The 18,944-nt window shown below is 32.7% G+C and overlaps 1 protein-coding gene and 1 long non-coding RNA gene across 2 annotated transcripts in view; one reads left to right on the top strand and one right to left on the bottom strand.

Annotated features, from left to right (window-relative positions):
- The window catches only part of LOC126737676 (acid sphingomyelinase-like phosphodiesterase 3a), a 335,578-nt gene that overhangs the window by 136,055 nt on the left and 180,579 nt on the right, over positions 1-18,944 (bottom strand). The window lies entirely within an intron of this gene.
- Positions 15,096-16,502, top strand: LOC126737685 (uncharacterized). The gene is made up of 3 exons (XR_007661076.1): positions 15,096-15,802; positions 15,862-16,034; positions 16,086-16,502. It is a non-coding gene; the product is annotated as an uncharacterized LOC126737685 (long non-coding RNA).

The following is an 18,944-nucleotide window of genomic DNA, read 5'->3' as shown; positions in this document are numbered from 1 at the left end:
GCTAAAATTAAAACAATAATTCAAAATAGAAGTCGGGTAGCTACAACGGTGAACTTCCAACAGTCTCAACCCTCCACTTCTATTTCGGGTAGTGATTCTCAGAGTAGAGTAAGGTTGCCGAATATAAATGCACCTACATTTTCTGGCAAATATGAAGATTGGAAATATTTTTATGATCTTTTCACTGCATTAATACATGATAATATTCAGTTGACCAATGTCCAAAGGTTTATGTATTTAAAGGGTGCACTGTCACAAGAAGCGTTGAATTTAATTGACAACATTTCTATAACAAATGAAAATTATACAGTGGCATTGGAAATTTTAAAGAAAAGGTATGATAATAATTTATTTATTATAAACTCACACGTAAAAGGGTTAATGGATATTCCACAAATAATAAGAGGTCAAGGGGATCAAATAAGATCATTTCTCACAAAGGTTAGACAACATTTAAATTCACTCAAAGCTTTAAATTTACCAGTGGATTCTTGGGACATCTTACTTGTGTACGTTTTAAGTCAAAAATTAAATTTTCAAACTAGGCGTGCTTTTGAATTAGAAAGGGATATTACAGTGTTGCCAACAGTAAACGAATTTCTTGAATTCTTAGAGAAACGTTGTATGGCATTAGAAAATATTACAAGAGACTCAGTTAGGGTGGTTGGTTTGTGGTACTGCTCCAGCTAAGTCAAGGGATTATTTTAATTCATGTCATTTTCAAGTTGCACTTTTAGGGCAATCGTTGGGTACTGAAAATATCAACACAACTATGCTAAAATTTTGGCAATTGGAAGAAGTTTCAAATAAAAAAATTTTATCCTTAGATGATAGACATTGCGAACAGATCTTTTTAGATACTGTGAAGATTTTGGATAATGGACAGTATCAAGTAGATTTGCCATTGCGTAGCGATAATGATATTCATAGGTTGGGTAATTCTTTAACTACGTCAATTAAAAGATTTCATTTTCTTGAACAGAAGTTTTTAAAGTATCCAGAGATCTTTTATGAATATAAGAAATTTATTGAGGAGTATATTTTATTGGGACATGCACGTTATGTAGAATATGATTTTGAACAAAATTTAGATCAAAATGGGGTACAAAGAAATTTTTTACCGCATCATTGCGTAATTTACGGGAATCAAATGTATCCACAAAACTTAGGGTTGTTTTTGATGCTTCGGCAAAGACATCAACAGGGGTTTCATTGAATGAAATAATGCTTAAAGGATTTACAACTCAACCAGAGTTATTTGATATTTTGTGTAGATTTAGAACTTTCAGCTATGTAATAATAGCTGATATAAAAAAAATGTACAGGATGGTGAGGATTAATCCTCAGCAATGCTATTTGCAAAATATTATTTGGAGAGATGATCGAAATAATAATTTTAAATGTATTGAACTTCAAACTGTTACGTATGGCACCAACTGTGCTCCATATCTGGCTACTCGTTGTTTGAGTAAGTTGGCTACTGATAAGGCCATGGAGTTTCCATTAGCATCCAAGGCTCTTTTGCAGCAGTGCTACGTAGATGATATTTTAGGAGGAGCTAATTCAAGGGAAGAAGCCAAGGAGTTGTTGACTCAACTTACAGAATTGTTAGGATCTGCGGGATTTTATTTACATAAGTTTTCATCTAACGACTCATCACTACTACTTTCAGATTTAAGTGATTCTAAAAACGAAATAGAATTTCAAGATGAGAGTGTATCGAATAAAATTTTAGGCTTATCATGGTCTCCTTTTAAAGACTCTTTTAAAATTTTAGCTCCCGTTGAGATAAAAAACATGAAATATACTAAAAGAATAGTCTTATCACAAATTGCGCAAATGTTTGATCCATTAGGGCTGGTAGGGCCAGTAGTGTTGTTGGCAAAAATCTTAATGCAACAAATCTGGATAAGCAAAATAGATTGGGACGATGAACTTCCAGCACATTTGTTGGAAAAATGGCAAGGTCTTTCTGATACTCTTCCAGATTTAGTCAAATTGCAAATTCCTCGTTACTTATTCTTGGGTTCAGGAACATTGACAAATATAGAAATTCACGGGTTTTGCGATTCTTCTATGGCAGCTTATGGTGCTTGCATTTATATTAAGGGCATCTCTAAAGATGGGAAGATAAGTTGTAATTTGATTTGCTCAAAATCTAGAGTTGCGCCTTTAAAATCAGTATCGTTGCCGCGACTAGAACTATGCGGGGCTTTACTCTTATCAAGACTACTTAACAGAGTCTTAGAAATTTTCGGGATGGAGCCAAAAAGGGTCATCTTATGGACAGACTCAAATATTGTTTTGTGTTGGTTAAAGGATACTCCTTCACGTTGGACTACATTCGTGGCTAATCGTGTTTCTGAGATCCAGGAACTAACCATTAACTATGAATGGAGACACATTAAGTCTGAGGACAATCCAGCAGATTATATATCACGTGGAGTTTATCCAAGAGATTTGCTTTTGTGTGAAAAATGGTGGAATGGGCCGTCATTTCTTCGCGAAAATAAGGAATTGCCAGTTATTAAGCAAATACAAAATTCATTCGCATCATTACATGAAGAAAAAAAAGTGAGTTTAGTTCAAACTTGTTCACAAATTGTTATTGATTGGAAAAGATATTCTAGTTTTTCTTTTTTACAAAGAACTGTAAGTGTTTGCTTCAGATTCATTAATAATTGTAAAAATGTTAATAAGCAAATAGGTCCGTTAACAGTTGAAGAGTTAGACATTTCTCTTAGAACTATCATTAGATTAGTTCAAATGGAAAGATTTGCTCAGGAAATTCATTATTTAAAAACTTCTAAAGGTGTTGATCAAAAAGGAGAAAGACAAAATTTAATATTGAAAAACAGCACTATTAAATGTTTAAATCCTTTTATTGATATCGATGGCTTATTAAAGGTCAATGGGCGTCTTGCAAATGCAACAGTTAGTTATAGTCAAAGATTTCCTATTATTTTACCATCTAAACATCATGTTACTAGGCTTATTATATTGTTTGAGCACAAAAAACTACTGCATGCGGGAGCTCAAACAGTTTTGTCGAACTTAAGATTGCGATATTGGCCAATAAATGGATTAACTGAAGTTAAAACAGTCATAAAGGGGTGCGTTATTTGTTACAGGTTCAAGGCTAAGGTTTCAAGTCAGTTAATGGGTAGTTTACCGTCGGATAGGGTTTCAATTTCACGTCCATTTTTAAAGGTAGGAATTGATTTTGGAGGTCCTTTCTTTATTAAGCAGACAAGGGTTCGCAAAGCAGCGATTTCAAAGGCATATATAGCATTATTTGTATGTATGGCTACGAAAGCTATACATCTTGAATTGGTTTCAAGTCTATCCACTGACGCATTTTTACTAACATTTAAAAGATTTATTTCACGACGGGGCTTACCAGGAACTGTTTATAGCGATAACGGCACTAACTTTCAGGGAGCGAAAAATCAATTACGCGAAGTTCATGAATTTTTCAAATTAACTTCAAATTTAGACACAATTAAACATTTTTTATCCACAAAGGAAATAGAGTGGAAATTTATACCGCCTAGCAGTCCTCATTGGGGTGGCTTATGGGAGGCTGGAATAAAATCGACAAAAACCATTCTTCGCAAAATTGTAGGGGAAACTCAATTAACATTTGAAGAGTTTTCCACTGTCTTGGCTCAGATAGAAGCCATTTTAAATTCAAGGTCTTTGTGCCCAGTCTCAAATGATCCGAACGATTTTAATGTACTAACACCATCTCATTTTTTAATAGGGGAACCACTGACTAGTTATCCCGAAAGGAACCTAATTAATGTACCTGAAAATAGGTTAAGTTTTTGGCAGAAATGCACTAAGTTACAGCAGGCCTTCTGGAAACGGTGGTCAACTGAATACTTAAATCGGCTACAAAACCGTCCAAAATGGTTCGTTGCATCTAATAATATTAAAGTTAATTCAATTGTTTTGATTAAAGAAGATAATTTACCACCATTAAAATGGAATTTAGCTCGTATTCTGGAGGTATTTCCAGGAAATGATGGTAAGGTTCGTGTAGCAAAGATTAAAACAAAGAACGGTGTATTTATAAGGCCCATTACCAAAATGTGTCCGCTTTCTTACGACATGAGTTGAGGACTTCGCCTCAAGGGGGGGAGGATGTTTGGATTTCCAATTTAAAAGCCGGCTAATAACCGACCACTAAGACAATTTCTTATAGGCCAACTTTAACCCTAACTAAAACATAATTCATTATACTTCTGGGAAACCATCATACGATTATTAAACGTGTCTGGGATTTATTTTTGGCTATTAAGAGGGGTAAAATAGAAGTCAGTTGCTCTTCGCCTTTCATAATATTGGTTACGTCTCTCGTTCTTATTTTTTCATTCTTCCTGAAATCGGTTGACTCTCGATCTCCGTTATTTCCTTAAATATCTAGTATTAATATAATTAGTAAACATTTTAAGTGAAAAAGTGTTTTATTGGTCCTTCATTGGGAAAATATAAGATTTGAGAGTTTGGGGCATTTGTATAAGGAAAAACTTAATAGTAATCAGAACCAGCAATATATCGAAGGTGGATTCGCTAATTTGGGATTAAATTAGCCACAATTGAACCAGCGACCATTCAATATTGGTTAACTAAATTTCTCTAATATGAGGTCTACATTAATGTATTGGCAGCTTTTTTTTTAAATTTCCATTATTCCATCGATGCAGTCCGAAGTATTACAGATATGGCTAATTAAATGATGGTTTTCGTATATAATTAGAAAATCATAATTTCTCAGACAAGATTTCAAAAGAAACAAAAAAAAATTTTTAGTCATATTCTAGAAGTAGTAAAAAAAGTGAATAATGAATTAATAAAAAAAAAATTTTAGGGGATAAGATCCGTCTAACCACTGGCCACTACGTCCCCCTGACCTGAATTCCTTTGATTTCTCTTTAAACGAGTTTTAATAAGAAATGAAGATTTAGTTTAAGAGCTCATGCACAGAAGGTGTGTAAAAACAAAAATTATCAGAAAAACTGCATTGCAAATAGTGCATTCGTAAAAACAGTTAACACCAAAAATTCAATTTAAATGTTCTTAAATATAATTTGTAACATTGTGTATTATTAATAATAAAGTGCTCTCTTTGTATTTTTTATTCGTGATTTTGCCTTTCATTTCAAATGTCTCTCTGTCACTCTCTCTAGTCGTATACTTCATACCTGAAGTGTCGTGATCTCATGGCTGGCATTTAAACTGTGGTTTGGGTTATCTTCCTCTATTTATCCAGGTCTGAGACATTTCTGATGTTTCTGATGCTAGTTTATTAGAAAGAAAGAAAGAAAGAAAGAAAGAAAATGTGCTATATTACGTAAGACAACAAAATCTTGTGTACAAGCATCCTAAAAACTAAAAAATTCCAAATTCACTTTAAATTTCAAACAAACATAACTTCTAAAACACTTTACATAAAATTTACACACATTACCAAAATTAATCATAACAAAACAGATTGAGAAAAAATAGCATCTTTTTGATAAATTTCATTAAAAAATAAGTAAAGCTGTCAATAAAACAGAATTTAGAAGAAGTAAATTACATTATTTAACAGGAAACAAAACTAAAACACTAAAATGATGTCAGAGCACAGGTTAAAAGGTATCATTAAAAAAATCGTCAAGGCTATAATATGCCCTGGATAATAAAAGTGATTTTAATTCCTTTTTGAATCTATTAACTTCTAAAATTTGTCTGATACATAGAGGAACATGGTTGTAAATTTTTTTGCTGAGGTATATAAGTGAGTTCTTCGTGAGGGAGGATGTAGGGATTGGTAAGGGAAAATCGTTAACCTGGCGAGTCATATGACCAGTGTTAGAGGGAGGTTTAGGACATTTATGAATAAGAGTAGCTGTTTCTAGGATAAAAAGAGAAAAAAGAGTTAGGATTTTTTGAGATATAAAGAGCGGTTTACAAGAATCTCTTAACCCAGCGGAACATAGGTATCTAACTGCCTTTTTTTGAATCACAAAAATTATGTTTAATAATACCTTGTTGCTTAAACCCCAAAAAGGCAAGCCATAACGAAGGTGGGACTCAATAAGAGAAAAGTACACTGAACGTGCAACTACCCCTCCCAGCTCATTAAAACATTCTATTACCGTAAGTTTCGTTTTTATCAGTTGAGTTTTCATTTGAATTGCAAAATCTCTTAATCGACTCTTTCAATTAACTCTGCTATATATTGTTCTTCTTGCTGTTTATTGTCACCATAAATAATATATGTTAATTGGCAAGGGGACAAGATGCATCCTGAGCGAGCACCGCATTGTAAGTTAAAGGTTTTAGAGATCCTGCTATCGACCTTGACTCTTCCCTTGTTATTATCGTATAACTGTCCCAATAGTATGATAAGGTATAACGGCGTTCCCAAGTCTAGTAACACTTAGTAGAATTGAGACCATTGCAGTGAAAAGATTTACTGGAACGATTACGAATTCAGCTTGGTCTTCGGGGATTTTTCATTCTAGGATATTTTTGAGGCCACTAAGTTATCAGTGCGGTTGTTCTGTAGTTGCTACATTTTGACTTGATTCTTTTTTGTGCAGAGGAATAAAAGTAGATTAAATTCAGTCGCTTGGCCACTGTCCAGTATTCTAGATCCTATTGCAGATCTTCCATAGTAGATTAATACCGTTTGCAGGAAGTTACGTATATCTACGGTCCCATTATCTACACCTGAACTTTTATTACTTTTTAGGTAACGAATGGCTTGCTCTAAGAATTCAGCTTTTAGTATATCCGGTTTCTGGGATGGAAATGTATACAGTGTGGTGACTTTAACTGGAATAAATTCAGTTAAAACTAATCAAAATTTATCTCGTAAGATTCCTGAGACCCGTCGATTTTTGTTAATTTTTTTTTCACATTTCAAGATAGTTTTTGTATTTTTTCACCTACAGGGGGGGTCCAAATTAACCCCAACTTTTTTTTTTCAAATAGAAAGCCACTTTTTTTAAACTCTCATTAAAAAGAGCCCTTTTTCTTGATTAAATTGCCCTATCTACTCTTGTGATTATCTAAAGGAGAAATATGAAAAAAAAAAATAAAAACCATTAAATTATTAAAAGTTGCGTTTAATGTATAAGATGCTCAAAATGAGCACCATTTACTTGTTGGCAAAGCCCAAGACGATAATAAAATTCGTTTCTGACATTTTCTAACACTTCTGGAGATATTTGTCGGATTTCTTGCCTAGTACGTTCTTTGAGTTCGTCTAGGTTTCCTGGTTTGCTCATATAAATTTGACTTTTCAAATGTCCCCACAGAAAAAAATCAAGTGGGGTGAGACCGGGAGAACGTGCCGGCCACTCGATTGCACCCCTTCTACCAATCCATCTGTTTGGAAAATTGTCATCTAAATACTGGCGTACATTACGGGCATAATGTGGGGGAGCACCATCTTGTTGCATCCAGATTCTTTCATCATACAAATCTGGATCAAACTGACTCGGATATAAGGCACGTAAGACTGGAACTAGTTCATGTTCAAGAAATTCTAGATATCTTTCCCCAGTTAAAGTATCATTGAACAATATGGGCCCTATAACTTGCCTGCCAATTATGCCAGCCCAAACATTAGTTTTCTGGGGATATTGTGTATTAGTTTCCCTTACCCAGTGTGGGTTCTCGTCAGACCAGTAGCGACAGTTCTGCTTATTAACAGGTGAATGTAGCCTCATCAGAAAAAAGGATCCACTCCGAAGATATGCGATTTTCGTCAAAGGCGCTCATCATTAATTCACAGAACTGAACTCTGCGATCTGGATCGTCTTCCAATAACTCTTGAATGGGTTGCATTTTATAAGGTCGTTTGTTTGCACTTTTTAAAATTTTTAGCACAGATTTATGATGAATAGAGTTTTCGCGAGCTACTCTTCTGGCTGCAGTTACCGGATTTTCTTCCATCGCTAACAATACATTTAATTGGGTGGGTCCGGTAAAGTTAAAAGGACGTCTAAAAACCGATTTTTTTTTGAAAATTTGTACATAGAATGTTGAGTGTGATCAAAATATCGATAAAAAAGTAAGGATGATTGGAAAAAATACAAAATTTTGGAAATTATGAAGGTTTTTCTACATACGTTAAATACGTAATTATTGCCAACTTGCACAAGGTTTTTAGCTCTTGATGTTGCTATAGTTAAAAAATATATATATTGGAGCTTTTTGGGGGTTATTATTGTAAATTTATATAATTTTTTATCGCTTTGGACCCCTTCTAATTACATATTTTGTAATTTACACACAAGAAAAATAAAACAACAACCTTCTTGACAAAAATGGCAGTGGCTTCACTACGTCCCCAGTAGTATTTTTTGGTTTTGCCGGGAACACTTTTTAGTTGGATGGGTTGGCTGTGGACTCAATTTTAGATAATAAAGGCATAATATAGTTAGCTTTTACATTACATGAACAAAACACATTTATCAGGTGTTAAAAAATAGGTATTATTTATTTAAATTATTTGATATTTTATGTAATTTTATATATAATAAATATACATTTTGAAAAAAAAAAACATAATTTAAGATATTTAATTATTTATAGGTAAATAATAACGATGAGGCTTAATGTACATTAACTTATAGTCAAAACAATAAATATCTTTAAATGCATTAAAGGCATTAGGAATAGGAATAAGGCATAGGAATTATAGGCACAAACACGCGGGGCTCCCGCTCCTTCTAAGTTGCAGAATTTTGTTACTTAAGGCTTTAAATTTAAATTAATAGCACATATAATGGTCAACGTGATGCCTAGTCGCAAATAGAGTGTAGTTAAGCCGGGTGTAATTGTGAATCATACGTAAGTAGAAAATCCTTTATAATTTTTAAAATTTTGCATTTTTTTACTTCATCCTCAGTTTTTTATCAATAAAATGTTCAAACTCAACATTCTATGTAAAAATTAAAAAAAAAAAATCATTTTTTAGACGTTCCTTTAACTTTAACGGACCCAATTGGGTGTTTTCATCCATTTTAGAAGACCTTTGTCTTGAAACATCCCTCACGTGCCCAACTTCTCGAAATCTACTTTCGATTTTACTAACCGTACCTTGGTTAATAGGTGGCAAATCTGGATATTTCTGCCTGAATAAGTGGACAACCTCTAGCTGAGTACGACTTCTGTCCCCATAAGCAATCATCATTAAGATTTCAATCTTGTAGGATTCGGATAAATAAGGCATTCTTTCAATATAAGTTAACTTATTTAACAACTGCTTGAAATTCACTTTAACAGTGACCCTACAACAATGTCAGGAAATGTCTCGATACTAATAAAACAAACAAACACGCCAAAAATTTACCAACACAAAATATTTTGAGACTTTTAATAATTTAATTTTTTTTTCGTATTTCTCCTTTAGATAATCACAAAAGTAAATAGGGCAATTTAATCAGGAAAAAGGGCTCTTTTCAATGAGACTTTAAAAAAAGTGGCTTTCCATTAAAAAAAAAAAATTGGGTTATTTTGGACCCCCTGTAGGTGAAAGAAATACACAAACTATCTTGAAATGTGAATAAAAATAAACAAAAATCGGCGGGTCTCAGGAATTTTGCGAGATAAATTTTGATAGTAATTTAATATATACAGTGCGAACGTAAAGGTTGGAATAAATTCATTTAAAATTCATGGGTATGTTCAAAAAAAAAACGCTCGGACATGTCGATTTTTATTTTTAACTGCGGGTTTTTTTACTATAATTTTATGTATACAGGGTGGCCCAAAAATAAGTTACGGTCATCAACGTAATTTTTTTAAATGTAAACACCTATTTTTTATTTTAGATTTAGGTTCTACATCAAATTCTAAGAACATTTCACGTACCATGTCCTATACCTAAACTCGACCGTTGACGATTGAACACAATAAAAAGCTATTTTTGGAAGAGTTATTTATATCAAGCAACCTATCAGTTATTGTTTGGTTATTTACATTTGTGGTTGGTGTTTTTGATTGTTAACTTGTCACAATTTGTTGACATCAAATAATTTTGAGTGAATTTAGTTTGATTTAGATGCCTAAGCAAAGTTTTGCTTGTGTTAAGTTTATCAAAAGATAAAATTAAAATTTCAAAAAATGGTACGTCTTAGTGAGCGAGAGCGAATAGGGATTTTGATGATGATTGGTTATGGAAACAGGATGCGCACTCAGATGGAAATCTGTGAAATTTATCATGCCAAGTATCCTGATAGGCCACGTATATCTCAAAGTACTGTCAGTAAAATAGAACAGAAGTGTCGGGATTTGGGTCATGTCACGGATAATTATACGAAAGGTCGGTCAAGTATATCAGAAGAGAAGCAACTAAATGTTTTGCTGGCAGTTAAAGAAGATTGCCATAAAACGACTCGCAATATTGCGTTAGAAAATCAGATATTCCAGACATCCGTCATTAAGTATTAAGGTATAAATAAATGGCACCCTTACAAAGTTCAATTGGTTCATGAACTAAATGAAGATGACCCAGATAGGCGTTTAGAATTTTGTGAGAGACTTATGGACTTGTGCCATGCTACTCCACAATTTTCAAAAAAAATTGTATTTTCTGATGAGGCAACATTTTGTCTTCATGGTAGTGTAAACCGGCAAAACTGCCGATATTGGGCTACTGAAAATCCGCACTGGATGATGGAGTGCCACAGCCAAGTCCCTCAAAAAGTAAATGTTTGGGCGGGGGTGATTGAAAACAGGGTTATAGGGCCCTTTTTCTTTGAAGGATACTTGAATGGTGAGAGGTATTTAGAGTTTTTAGAAAATGACTTGGTTCCATGCCTTGCCACTTTATACCCCGATCCAGAAGACCCGGATATATTAGATAATTCCTTATGGTATCAGCAAGATGGAGCTCCAGCCCATTACACTCGTCCCGTGCGCCAGTACCTGGATACCGTTTTCCCTGGACGTTGGATTGGTCGAAGGGGTGCAATTGAATGGCCGGCCAGATCGCCGGATCTGACTCCTTTAGATTTTTTTTGTGGGGGTATCTTAAGTCCAAACTTTATGTTAATCGGCCAAACAACATTGAAGACTTAATTAGAATAACGGAAGAAATAAGATTGATAGAACCTTCTGTTATCGATAACGTTTTACAAGAATTTCAGCATCGACTGGGATATTGCCAAGAGGTTCGTGGCAGCCATTTTCAACACTTAATAAATTAATTAAAATATTTTTATGTATTCTTGCTTGATATAAATAACTCTTCCAAAAATAGCCTTTTATTGTGTTCAATCGTCAACGGTCGAGTTTAGGTATAGGACATGGTACATGAAATGTACTTAGAATTTGATGTAGAACCTAAATCTAAAATAAAAAATAGGTGTTTAGATTTAAAAACATTACGTTGATGACCGTAACTTATTTTTGAGCCACCCTGTATAAATAAAATTATAGTAAGAAAACCCGCAGTTAAAAATAAAAATCGACATGTCCGAGCGTTTTTTTTTGAACATACCCCTGAATTTTAAATGAATTTATTCCAACCTTTACGTTCGCACTGTATGTAATTTCTTTAATGTGTTAAAAGAAGTCTCGGCTTTCAGTGATGTTATGATCTCTTATTCTATGTATTTTAAGTTGCTCCATGTTTCCATGATTTGGAATTATTTTTATTGTGGAATTTTCTTGGATTATTACATGAATTTTGCTTTAAGCCAACAGGAGTTTGTGGTCATTTCCACATTCTTTTCCAGGGAGAGGTTTTATGTTTTTAATGCTGTATTTCCATCAAGCTATTATGAGCAAGAACGCATTGTCCTGGTAATATCCACGTATATTGCCGTCTTAGATGTTGAGAGAATTCTATTTGTGATGGCTAACTTATTTTTTATACAGCACTACGTGTTTTCGACCGGTATCATTCCTCTCGCCTAAAACGTAGCTTCCGATCAGATATTTCATTTGTTCATCTTCTTGCCTTTACCAATCTTGGTGTTAAAATCGTCATGTATATTACGCACCTTATGTATACATGTTACTTTTTAACAAGGGTTTCTAATTGGTGGTAGAATTCATAAATTTTATCCTCACTGTAGGATAAAGTTGGCACGTCTTTATCTTATCGTGTTTATTCTGGAATAGGGTTGTAGCCCAATTAGCTCAGGGGTGGACCAAAAATCGGCTGCCAGTGAAACGAGAAGCTAAACTTCCAATCCAGCCAAATTTTTCTGAGGCTCAAGGCTAGTACGGAAGCGCTGGTTAAGCAAATGAAGGCGGTAGCTGAGTATAAACAGTAAATTAAATAAAAAGGTTGATCTCAAGGAACTAATGACTTATTAATGCATCTGAGAATTGGTATTTTATTTCATAAAATTGGCCATTGTATTTTATCCATCATATTCCTTATCATAAGTATGTGGTTCTTAGATTTTGGTCCCTTTGGGTTTCAACAGTATAAAGGTAAAAATGGTCGAATCTGTAAATCATGTAAAGAAAACAAGGCATTAAAAATTAGCTGAAATATAATCAATTGTAATGTTAGTATCTGGTCGAAACTTAGCATATAATGAAAAATAGACGTGGTTCTTCAAATATAAAAACACTGACTTTATTTTACTTGCATTACCAAATAAATACAAAGTTAAATATAGATAAAAGCAAAGTGTGTATTGAAGCGTCTGCTTGCTAAAACTCGACTGCTCCAGTGTTAGTCCTTCTTATCCATTACGTCACGCTCACGACGTGCAACGTTGCCAACGTTCATAATGTCTTTAATATTAGCCAGTATCTCTGGATTCCCGCTTAGTGCTGAGAATAATACTGAAGCTGCTCCTGCTGATGTAGTAAAGCTTTGCACATGTCTCAAGTATGAAACTAATGCTAAAGATTTCACATATATTACAAAAAATAGTACCCTTAATCCTTACCCAACCGTAATCCTTAAAAGAGACTCGACTATGACTTGACTATGAGTCGAATAACTTTTAAGGATTTCGACTTAGAAAAATAGAAATTAGGAGGAAACATTACTTCAAGGATTTGCGAACTTGGTAAATGGCACTTACTAAAAAAACCTATAACCTCTTTAAGAAAACTAAAGATCTAAAGAAACTGGGATTTTAAAATATTTGTCACCATAATAGAAATATATTTGTACACAAGGCAAATGGCGTAAAAGTTCTATTTATTCGCAAGGAGAATGCCCTTTGTTATTAGAAGCCAATAGTAAATGGAAACCTAAATGTATTCGATTTTATTTTTTAAGTTTTTTTTTCCTTTTTATTTTTAAATCTCTTATTATATATTGTATTAAAATTAGATCGTTATCTTTAAATAATTAAATTCATTTTGATATCACAAAACATATACCGGGTGGGGCGTCGCCGAGCCGAACATAGGAAAACCCATCTAAATTTTAAGGGGGTCAATTATTATCTTCCCTGTACATTTTATAGAAAAAATGTAGGAAAATAGAAAAATAGCTTTTTGAAGAGAACAATCTGGTAAACCCTTGTGCAAAGTTTCAAAAAATTTTAATAAGCGAATCCTGAATTATTCAATTAAATGTAATTGCAAAATTAGCAAATTTTTGGTTCAGGTAAAAACAAACGGGCACCAGTAAAATGAATATTGTCACTGACGTGAGGAAAAGTGTCAATAAATCAGTGAAAGTCGACATTTGAAAACAAGTATGAATTATTCAGTCGACGAAAAAATAGCCATAATTAAGTGGCATTATGCGGGAAACAGTTTTAGACCAGTATCTGAAATGTTTTCAGTTTATTTCCCCACCAAGCCTATTCCGTCCATTTCAACTATTAAACGTATTGTCAATAAGTTCGAGTCCAAAGGTACCGTAATAAATAATTAAAAATAAATGGTCAACTCAGGATATCGAAAATAGAGCCGAAGAAAGAGAGAACAGAGAACTTAATATTATACTGTGTGGAGTGTGGAGGAAAACAAGATGGTTAGTATGAGGGTTCTTGGGCAAGAGGTAAATAAACATCATACAACGGTATTGCGCACTTTAAAAAAACACAAATATTATTCGTATAAATTCGAAAAACATCAAGAGCTGCAGGAAGGAGATGAAGAACGAAGAATGGCATTTTCTTTTGAAATGATGGGAAGAGCGAATAATGATAGGAATTTTTAAAGAAATATTTGTTTTACCGATTAATGTACATTTACCCTCAACAATGAACCAAATGTTCAGAATTGCCGGTATTGGAGCCCAGAAAATAAACATCGCTTTGTTCATACTCGGACACAATATCCGCAAAAAACAAATGTATTCGTGGGAATTATCGGACACCATATCATTGGACCCTTTTTTATGGACTATATAACAGCTGAAACCTATTTGTACTTATTTCAAAATCAAGTTGGACCCGCCTTGAAAGAAGTTGTTAAGATCAAATGATCTGGTACCAAATGGATGGTTGCCCGGCCTATAATGCCCTTATGGTTAGAGAGTGCTTGTAAAGTGCTTTTAACGGCAACATTATTGGTCCACGGTACCGGATACTTTGGCCAGCTAGGTCACCTGATCTTTCACCGAATGACTTCTTTTTGTGGGGTCATTTAAAAAGTGTCATTTATAAAAGTGTAAAATTTGAGAATCTAAACCAGTTACAAAACGCTATTTCGTGAGAATGATATAAAATTTCCCAATATCAACTTAGTAACGTTAGAAATGAATTTTATAATCGGTTAGGATATTGTTTAGCTGTTAATGGGGGGTTGTTTGAACATTTGATTAATTGATGTTTTTATGTAATTCTCTATTATTTTTACTAAAGTTATTGTATTTTATTTAATTTTTTCACACTTAGTAAAATATTAAGAGTTCTGTTCTTTCTTTTTTCGGATCTATTTTCGAACTTCTGAGTTAAACATTTACAATTATTTATTGCAATGTCTTTGGACTCGAATTTACTAACAATAGGTTTAATGGTTGAAATGGACCAGATAGGCTTGATGGGAAAATAAATTGAAAATATTTTAGATACTGCTATTGGTTTAATTAAATTCTAAGTATGATAATAGTATATTGTATACCTAGTAGGAAAAGCTTAACATTCCCGGGCGATCGTAAAAATACGGAGTCCGGGAATGTGGCTTTTCCTACGAGGTCTACATACTATTTTTCCGAAAATCGGGAATCATTAAAATTACGGTAAATTATTACTAATCATGTTAAAAATTTCAAATCAACATTATTATTTTTCCCTTAAATAAAAGAAGCCATAAAACATTATTTCGTAACTACGGAAACGAAGTACATAATTTTAAATTGTCAAACTTGACGAGTGAAAAGTTTATTTGTGGCGTCTTTCCAAAGTGTTGATTTTTTAACGTTTTAAAAAGCCAAAATAACGTGTAAAATGATGAGTGATGATGACTGTTCCATTTCTGGAACCCCCCCAGAACTCACGGAGGCAGTGAATGCTGTATCATTGGAATTGTTACCAGTAAAATCTAGAAGTAAGTATAACTATGCATACAACCGCTTCATGGACTATCGTACGAATAAAAATGTAACTTCTTTCTTGGAAAATGTTGTAATGGCATACTTCTTGGAGCTTGGTTCCAAGATGAGATATTCAACTTTATGGGCCAATTATTCAATGCTGAAGGCAACCCTTGAAATTAGACATGACGTGGATATATCTAAATATTCAAAACTTCGGCATTCCTGAAACGGCAAGCACATGCCTATAAGCCAAAAAAATCCAAGATTTTAACTAAAGAAGAAGTAAACAAATTTATTCAGGAAGCTTCAGATAAGGAATATTTAATGATTAAGGTAACTTACAAAACTTCAAATTATATTTGGATTCTTTACATGCTTATTTATTGTTGTAGGTAGCTGTAATATTTGGAATTTCCGGAGCTTGCAGAATGGACGAGCTGGTTAAAATGACTGTACAAGATATACAAGACCTACTATCTAAACTTTTAGTTACCATACCGGATTCAAAAACCAATATATCAAGATCATTTATAGTAAACGAAATGTACTTAAATCTATACCGCAAGTATGTCTTTTTAAGACCAAGAGACATGAATTCCACTCGTTTTTTTTTAAGTACCAAAATCAAAAAGTATTAGGAATTCACCAATTTAGAAACATGCCTAAAATAGTGGCCAGTTGTTTGAATTTGCCAAATTCGAAAGAATATACCGACCACTGTTTTCGTCGGTCTTCTGCCACAATGCTTGTTGATTCTGGTGGAGATATTTCTAGTTTAAAGAGACTGGGTGGATGGAAATCAACAAACGTCGCTGAAGGATATATAGAAGAGTCTCTTACTAATAAGGAAGAAGTGGCAAATAAAATGTTCACAGCAGAAAAAAATCAAGAAAGTAAATCTAATATTACTAATACTGCAGTAACACCCAATATTAGTTATTGTCATACAAATAAAATTATTAGTTTGGAAAATATTAAATAAAATAATGCTATTAGTTCCCAAGTTCTTCCAGTTTTCAATACTTGTACTAATTGTCAAATAACAGTAAATATAACAAATAATAAGTAATAATTTTAAAATATAATGTTAACCTTGTTTGTGCTAAAAATTTTAAAAATAAAATTGTTTAGGAAAAAACCTGTTCGTATTTATGTTCTAAAGTTTACTGTATGGAAATAACATTTCCTTACAGTACAGAAATGAATATTTCCTTACTGTTATTTTCGGTTGCCAGGCAACAATTAAGTTGAAGGAAATATTGACTTTTTCTTTCAAATATGTTGTCCAAAATGTTATTATTTCTTATCGATTTTTGGAAAAAATTATTTTTTTAATAATCGATAATAATAATTGTTATTGGTTTAACTTCATCGTTATATTAAATAAAAGTTTAGATCAAAAAGTAATGTTAATGTGTCTTACTTTGAATGTATGGTTGTGAGATTGATAAAACGAAAAAAAAACATTTCTTGTATTCGGCTGTACGTCAGATTTGACAAAGCCTTATAACAAATTGTTTGCTGGTGGCTGGTATCTGGTTTTACCTGAACCGAAAATTTGGTAATTTTGCAATTACATTTAATTAAATCTTATTAATATTTTTTGAAAGTTTGCACGAGGGTTTGCCAGATGGGTCTCTTCAAAAAGTTATCTTTTTAGTTTTTACCAGTACATTTTTCTGTAAAATGTACAAGGAAGCCAATAATTGACCCCCTTAAAATTTACATGGGATTTCCTTTGTTCCGCTCGCTGACACACCACCCGGTATATTTTTGCATTCTGTGGTTGACAAGAACCGAATAGTATACAAAAAACCTATTAAACCTAGATACATCTATGGTAAAAAGTCCTAAAAGTGCCATGCTACCTGATAGTGTGTAACTAAAATTTTTGGAGAAATCAAGAGAGAACAAGAATGTTCATAGAAAACATATTGGATGGTGCGGTTAGCGGTAATAGTACGTGGTGAAGAACACAGATATTTTCTTACAAGGATCCAGTACTTTAAAAATGGAAATGTTTAAGCGGGTATTTTTAACCCTAATATTATTGAACTTTTTTTGTGTGGAAAGAAGTTGCACTTGAAATAAAGATTTGGTTTCAAAAAGATGGCTGTCCTGCACACAATTCGGATTATAATTGTTATAATCATAAGTAGAGCAGGGTCGATAAAACTATTTGTATAGGTTTTCTACATCATAATTTAGTTTTATTTTCTTTAATAACGATAGTAGATTTAACTACCGAAACATTAGAAGTCGGTTCAAATTAGGTACATATTTTAATTCAATAAATAGATTTTTCATTATTTTATCTTTCAATATTGAAAATAAAGTTAGGTAGGATATTAAAAAGAAGAAGCTCAGATGTAGACAGATAAAACCTCAGCTCCTGGGTATATAAAGAAATTTATTATACCTCAAGTAAATTATTATATTTAAGATTGATTGACTAGAATTAAATTAATTATAACGACAGGTATCATTAAAGATTTAACTTCATATTTTTTCTAAATACCTGAATATGTCTATTTTTTCTTCTTTTTAATAATTGAGCATATGAGATAGTATTTTCTAAATTGATTTTTACTATAACAGTAATACCCAATAAAACAAGTATCTCATTTTGTTGATTCCTCCTACAATTATTTATCTTCAATATTTTTAGAGACACACTGAATTTTCAGAACCTGTGTTCTGTACAAAATTTTATTGGCTTGGCAAATTCCCTTAAAATCTTATCCTAAATAATTATTCCAAGTTAATTTTCCTAGATGTAAAAAACCTTCTTCTCAGCATCAGTACTCGATCAAATTTTTTTCAGCTTACCCATAGGGTCATTTTACGTCGTCATATAGGGTCGTGTTTACGAACATTTTTTGAAGTAAAATATTTGTGATGAACTCAAAACATGATATAATATCAAATGCATTTTTCGTTGTTTCTTAGTTCTTTTCACTTCAATATTCAATTCACTATCAAAAATAAAGTTTAAGAAAAATTACTATTCACAGATTTACTTTTAACCGGTAATAATGATAAAATTGAATTTGAAGTTTATAAGAAAAACTCAGCTACAGACAACATTATCCAATTTTCCTCTATTTCTCCTTTTTTACATATATTTTTTACATTTAACTCACTTTTCTCTAGGCTATTTAAGTTACGCCTTCTCAAAACAAGTTTATTTAACGAGTTAAATATAATCAGGTAGATAGCTATTACAATTTAATCCATGCCCCTAAAACAATCAAGGACTTTAGATGGCTCTCATTTTGTACAGATATCTTACAAATATTGGACAACATTTTAAGGATTTAAATATCTTAATTGCGTACAAGGCACTGAATTAGAGCTATTGAATACCTCATTTTAGCAGACAAATTTAAAAACTTATATATAGATATATTTGCAAACTATATTCTCACCTCCGGCCACTCTTTTTGCATTGAAGATAATAAACTTAACATCTTAG

The sequence above is a fragment of the Anthonomus grandis genome, chromosome 6 (genome assembly GCF_022605725.1).
Source record: "Anthonomus grandis grandis chromosome 6, icAntGran1.3, whole genome shotgun sequence".
NCBI classification, from domain to species: Eukaryota; Metazoa; Arthropoda; class Insecta; order Coleoptera; family Curculionidae; genus Anthonomus; species Anthonomus grandis.
Note: the sequence above shows the minus strand (reverse complement) of the source record. Positions and strands in the feature narration are given on the sequence as shown.